This window comes from Arvicanthis niloticus, chromosome 9, assembly GCF_011762505.2.
Source record: "Arvicanthis niloticus isolate mArvNil1 chromosome 9, mArvNil1.pat.X, whole genome shotgun sequence".
NCBI lineage: Eukaryota > Metazoa > Chordata > Mammalia > Rodentia > Muridae > Arvicanthis > Arvicanthis niloticus.
The window spans coordinates 10,398,012-10,405,068 of NC_047666.1; the positions used below are offsets into that span (position 1 = coordinate 10,398,012).

The 7,057-nt window shown below is 38.9% G+C and overlaps 1 pseudogene; it reads left to right on the forward strand.

Moving 5' to 3' along the window:
• The first annotated feature begins 4,937 nt into the window (after nt 1-4,937).
• LOC117715054 (biorientation of chromosomes in cell division protein 1 pseudogene) lies at nt 4,938-5,578 on the forward strand (annotated as a pseudogene).
• The last annotated feature ends 1,479 nt before the right edge of the window (nt 5,579-7,057 follow it).

Below are 7,057 nucleotides of genomic sequence, written 5' to 3' on the forward strand. Positions count from 1 at the left end.
GGGTAGAGTTTTTGGAGATCCTCAAACAGGAATTCCTTTTGTTACTCATTTGGCTTATGAGAATGCTAATGCAGCCTGTTGCACAAAGCAAAGACAGACTTACATGGATACATTCGTCTTTGTGCTAAAATTGGGCCCTCTTACCATCAGGGTCTGTTCATGGCTGCTGCCTTACAAGGGACCACTGTACAAGCAATGCTTGCACAGAACTGTAAAGATAAAAGATGTTTTAAAATGTGGTGATTCAAGTCATTTTTAAAATGACTGTCCCAAAAACAGGCACAAGCAAATAATCTGGTCACATGACACATTTGTCCTTGGTGCAGGAAAGATAATCTCTGGGCCAGGCCTCAGGATATAGGCCATGATTAAAAACATTTCCCTTTGAATTAAGTTGATATACAATGGGTGCAGCAGAAGCTTGTGTGACAAATCCTCTTTTTGCCTAGGTCATCCTGACCAGCCCCTTGAAGGGTGTTTTCTGGAATTTGTTTATTGCCTTATTTGTTCCTTGGGGAGCAAACAGGCCTCAGGCCCAAAGACATTCACAACAATCTTCAGGGCCAAGAGTTGTAATGATTATGCTGGAGAAATTTAAATAATGGCTGCTTCCCCATGGCATTCTAACTACCTGTGGAAAAAAGAATTGTTCAACTTCTTTTTGTTCCTTTGCATCTGCTTCCTCCCAAATTGTTAAGAAACAGAAAGGACAAGATGGCTTTGGTTCCTCTAATATATATTGAGTTCAGTCTATTACTAGCAAGAGAACTAATCTTAAGTTATGTAACAATTATTAGAAGATTGCCTTCAGCTTGGCATTCATCTGATACTCTCACTCAGCTAAAAATGATTGGTTATTGAATTAATCCAAAACAAAGTTCAAACTTAAGATTTATAAAACTAATGGGGCATTATAGCCTGACTTGCCTACTCCAGCTGCCATTTCAGTAAATACATATATAATTATTATACATCTAGAAGATTGTTTTTATACCATTCCTTTACATTTCTGGTAAAGGTGTCAGGTTTGCATTCAGTAAATTTGCTCGTAATTGAGAATCCATGGTTCTCATATTATTGGAAAGGTTTGCCTCAAAATGGTTAATTGCCTTAATATATATATATATATATATATATATATATATATATATATTTGTTATTTTAATATAAGAAATTAAGAGTTTGAATCATTTAGTGTATGTTATTCCTTGTATTAGCTGAACTCTCTAAATGAGTTTTTCTGCAAGCTTTTGCTCTAATATAACAAGCTTTAAAATTTTGGAGTACTAGTTGCTCCAGAAAAGGTTCAAAGGCAATATCTTTTCAATATTTGAGACCTCAGTTATATCCCAAACAGATTGTGGCACAGAAAATTCTAATAAAAGTTAGGGCTAGAGAGATGGCTCAGCTGTTAAAGGCTAGACTCATAACTAAAAGAGTTGAATTCCCAGCAATCACATGATGGCTTTGTGGTGGGATCTAGTGTCATCTTCTGGCTTGTAGGTGTATTCATACAAACAAGAAATGGTTTACTTTTAATTTGATTTGTGTTTAATGATTTTCAAAAGTTGTTAAGAGATATTATTTGGATAAAACCTCATCTCAAGCTTACCATAAGAGGATTTGAACCTCTGCTTGATATTCTCAAGGGAGATACAAGTCGTAATTCCACTTGACAATTAACTAAAGGAAAAATAGCTTTGCGGAAAGTAGAGTAAGCTGTTAGTTATCAACAGATAAATTATATAGACTATGAAAAATTGTTGGCTGTGTTATTATTATTCATATGCCCACAGCAGCCCTTTGGCAAAAGAAACCATTAATGTAGATTCATCCTTCTTCATCTATGAGTAAAGTTTCTGTTAATAAAAGATTGTAAGATAGAATCTTAAAAACATTTTCAATAAAATGATTATTCCTTATTCCAAATAGCAATTAAATTGGTTATTAAAAAATGATATTTGGCCTATTATGGCAAACATTTTAAGCAAATTTGATGATCACTATTCAAAAGATAAGTTGTTACAGTTTTTCTCTGCATGCTTTTATATTTCCTGAAATTTACTACGCATGCAGCTCATAGAAAAGACATTTGCTGTATTTACTGTATTTACAGATGCCTCATCTATTGAGAAGGCAGTATATGTAATTAGATCACATGTAATTAGATCACATATTTATTTTCTTGAGTTTCCCTTACTTGAGCACAAATAATTAAATTATGTGTTGTAGCCACTCTTTAAAATGATGAAAAATCAAGCTTTCAATTTATATGCTTATAGCCAGTATAATGCTCATAATTTATAATTGTTTAAAACTGTTCTTTTTTTAGATATTGCTAATTCTCAAATTTTATAGTTATTTATAAAAATACAGATTAATTTAAAAAACATGTACTGTTTCTTAACTTTATAAAACATTTAAAACCGCATTAGCTTGTCTGAACCACAGGACAATGCCAGAGCAGATTTGTATACTAGACATATTATAGGCCTTTCAAAAATAATTGGCCATACAATCTTATTCTTTACAGCATCAAAATAGTAATCGCTTGAGATGATAATTTGGCATTTCTAAAAAGTGTGTAAGTTAAATTGCAAAAACTTGTTTTCAGTATTCTCAATTTTTTCATGATGATAAACCTTGAGGACTTATGTAATCAATTTTGGCAAATAGATGTTACTTATTTTTGATTTAAAAAAATTAAAATATGTACATGTGACTTGACACTTTTTAGGCTTTCTAGTTGCAACTACTTTAACAAGAGAAACAACTAAAAATATAATTAGTTATTGCCTATATTATTTTCCTGTGCTTGGTGTTCCATACCAAACTAAGATAGGTAATGGAACTGGCTATTACAGTTATTTGACTACAGTCAAACATTTGAGATGTTTTGTTGACAACTTTATTACCAGGATTCCTTATTATCCTCAAGGACAAAAAAATTGTGAAAGAGAGATTATAAAACTTTACTATCTTTATAATTTTCTGAGTGTGGGAAAAGCAGCTATTGGTGCTTCTTCCCTGATTTTACAAAAAATCTAAAATGTTGGCTTTTTAAACTAAAAGAGGAGGGGGGGGGGAGAATTATACCCTCTAAGGTCACCAAAAGCACATCTTGCTTTTGTGTTATTTCTTTTAAATTTTCTGCAAACTGATGTTAAAGGTCAGTCTGCAGCAGATCACCATTGGCATCCAGTCACTTCCAGGGTCTAATGGAGAGACCCCCTAACTAACTCTTGGAATGGTCCTGACCCTGTCTTAATTTGGGGTCGTGGATCAGTCTGTATTTTTTCAGAAAAAGAAAATGGAGCCTGATGGCTGCCTGAAAGATTGGTCCATCAAGTGGATGCAGATCTTGAGCCTAATAATTATGATTCTGATGATGAAGAATCTGATAACAAAATTTAGTCAGATACATTATCATGTGTTAGCCATGGAGGACCCAAGACTCTAGATAAGGTTGTCACTCTATCCAGAGTGTTCCCAAGTCTCATCTCCACCCAACCTAAAAGAGGGGACTTCCGCCCCTAGACCAAGCAGAGAGGGGCCATCCAGAACCCCCTCTGTCTGACGATCTGAATTCTTGCATAGGCTGCGAGGCTAAGCACTGCAAGGGAATATAAATAAAAGTTAAAAATATATTTCTGAGTTCCCTGAGGGACAAGCCTGACTGCATAGGGGTTGATGTCAAAAAAGTATCCCTTCTCCAGGAAAAAGACATCAGGACGGGTATGGCCCTTATGCCTCACTGGACAACGACAGGAGGACTGGAGCCATTACAAGGTCCCCTTTAATTACTGGAGGTCAAGCCTCTATCCCTGCCTTGGCAAGATTAAAATCGCCAAGGTCCTTCTATACTTGGAGAAGAGAGGAGACGTCAGGGACAGCACTGCTTAACACTGAAGGCCTAAAATCAGCTATAAGCCTAAAATCAGCAATAGGCCTGATTTACATGCCTGCTCAAAGTCTTGGGTCTCCATGGAAAAACACTGAAACAGAGGGCTATAAACTATTGTAAACAAACAACTTTTGTTGAAATCTACCAGCCTGAGCAGTCACAGACCTTGTATCTGATCCCTGTCAACCAGCAGTTGGATTAGATACTAAAACATTTCCACTTTCACCTTATTTCCTACTTAGCTTGGATAATCATGTTGTTGTTAACTTTTGAACCTTGTGTCTCAGGCAGATAGGTTGCCTTCACACAAAGATCTCTCCCAGCAAGCCCGGCTACTGGGTACCTCAGATGGGATGAAATCGTGTACGCCACACAGCTGTTTCTACTGGACCTGTTCCTCCTGACCTTCTATCCTCAGATGGGCTCCATAAACCCTGGACAGCAGGACACAGCCAACTCTTCTAAGACTGGACAAACATCCCCCATACCCATTCTTCTAGGTTCCCCCTAGAGACACGTCACCCCCAATGTCAGCAGGGAGTAGCCAGATATCACGACGACCCTATTCCTGCCTCACCTCTCTCTAACTTTTCTTTTTAAGTTAACCAAAACAGGGGAAACTGTACCCTTCCCCCCACCATGAGCAAGCCTGAGAGACCTTGTTTACCACAACAAGGTCAAGTGACAGGATCTAGGTGGAGTTACCCACCTTGGCTGCCCAGAACACAGAAGCAGAACTGCCCCTTGTCTTGCCTTGAGACATCTCCGGCTGTGACCTGGAACGGACTATGAATTTTCCCACCCATCTGAAACCAGGAGGGGTTGTGGGTTGGGCCTTCCCCCTTTAAATTGAGAGCTGAACATTAAAGCTTTGGGCCTTGATCAGAGAACTTTGTCTTGGCCTCTTCTCTTCTCGCCCTCCTTCCCCCTTCAATTCCCAGCCCCCCTTTCAGGTGAACCCAGTTGACTTGTGGCTGCAGGCGGCTACAATAAATAATTCCCTTAACAAATACAGAAGGGAGCAGGGAAGGCCATGGTTCCCACTGGCTCCCAACCCACCAAATCCCACCTCTGCAGCCTCTGGCTCTATCTTCAGTCAGTGTCTCCCAGAGGAGCAGCAGAGTGGGGGCCCAGTGTGGGCACAGGGTGTGGCCATGGAGGAAGGTGCAGGAGAAGCTGCAGGAGGCCAGGACCAGCAGGGGGTGGGGGCTCAAGTGGGGCAGGCTCTCTTGTTAATTCTGCTTGGCTGCCTCCAAGAGATCCACAGCTCAGTGAGCTCATAGTGGAGCAGCTCAAGAGCCTTGGCCTTTTGACAGCTTCCACTGGGACTGCCTGACCCACATGGACAATAAGCCAGCTTACCAGAACCTGAGGCAGAAGGTGGATGATTTTGTGTCAACACATCTGGACAAACAGAAATGGAATCTTGAAATGAATAAGAACCAGTTGTGAAATGGGCTGAGGCAGAGTGTGGTTCAGTCAGGCATGTTGGAAGCAGGGGTGGACAGGATCATTTCTCAAGTGGTAGAGCCCACACTAAACCACATCTTCAGGCTACAGATAGAGAGAACAATCCAACAAGTTTCTGGCCACCCAAAAAAAGAAGCTGTCCCAGTTCCCCCTCCAGAACCTGAAAGCCAGGATCTTCCAGCACCATCCCAAGATGCTTCCTAGAATATGCCCAACACCTTGGAAAGCTCTATTTAACAAAGAAATGAGTTCCTGTTTCATATAAATATAATTTTAGTCAACTATGTCATTACTGATGTCAGGATTTTGGCCTTGACTGTGTTGGTATCCACATTGGATGCAGAGCAACTTTGGTGGTGTGGGACAGTTACCCATACTATGCATGGATTGTGTTACCTTTGACCAGCCTATCGAAGGGTAGCCCAGTAAACACTACATAGGTTTAAGCACTACAGTGACATGGGTTGTCAAAAAGCCAGAGAGAGAAAGAGAGAGAGAGACAGAGACAGAGAGACAGAGAGAGACAGACAGAGACAGAGACAGAGACAGAGAGAGAATAGTTTATTGAATTTAATGACCTTAATAGTGGTCAAATCACTATTAAGTTAATAGTTCAGAACTGAGTCTGAATCAATAAAATCAAACAATTATCAGGGCAGATTTTTAAATTTTATTTATTTATTTTTATTTACATTTTATTTACATTTCAGATGCCATCCCCTTTCCCCATTTCCCCTCCTTAGAAAACCCCTATCCCATGCCCCCTTTTCCTTTTTGCTTTTATACAATTTTTACATGTTAATCAAAGGCTTTGTAAGTTTGGTAATGCTCAATCAGAAGTGTAACCCAATACCCAACCTAGATATATGAACTATCTTTGACTGGTGGAGACCCGTGAACATCTGCCTCCATCCCCCCTCTCTCTTTTTCTCTCTCATCACCTAGCTTCTTCTCTCCTTCATCTCCTCTTCTTATTCCACGGCAGACTTTTTATAGGAAAAAAAAAGTGTTCAAAAGTTTGAAAGGCAAGAAGAGGAGCAATATTACATTTTGGCTTATTAGACAAAGTATTATAGGTTAATCTTTAAGCTGGTTGGTTCTGAGTAAGGAAGGGAGGTTGGATAAGTGATGAACAGAAGAATTTCAGAACACTAAGACATCAGAACATTATTGATTCAACCATAATTTCTTGGCTTATAAATAACATACTTCATTGGCAGCTGTTGATAATTACTTCTGAAAAGTGGAGTCTGAGAACATTGAATGAATTCCACCTTATGAGCAAAACAGAGACTGAATAAAAAACAGCTACAGTTATGTTAAAAGGAGCAGGCCTCAACACAATCCATAGACTCATAGAGGGTGGGTATAGAGTACAGGACTAGAAGGACGAGGGACAGATAAATTTCTGTCACTATAGCTGCAAAAATTTTTGACAAGGGGAACTGAATGTCACTCTTTTGAAACCAGGGAGAAATGTGTGTTTGATGCCAGGGTCAGCATTTACTGGGCCAGCAAATTTTCTATGTAATAGCTTTACATAAAATTATAAGTTACTAAATGCTCACTCAGTCTAAGTTGGGAATACACAACTAGATATTGCTCAGTGCTTACAATTCTTAATATGATTTTGTAAATTCAGAAAATGACAAAATGAAATAAGTAACATTTCATCTGAGACAG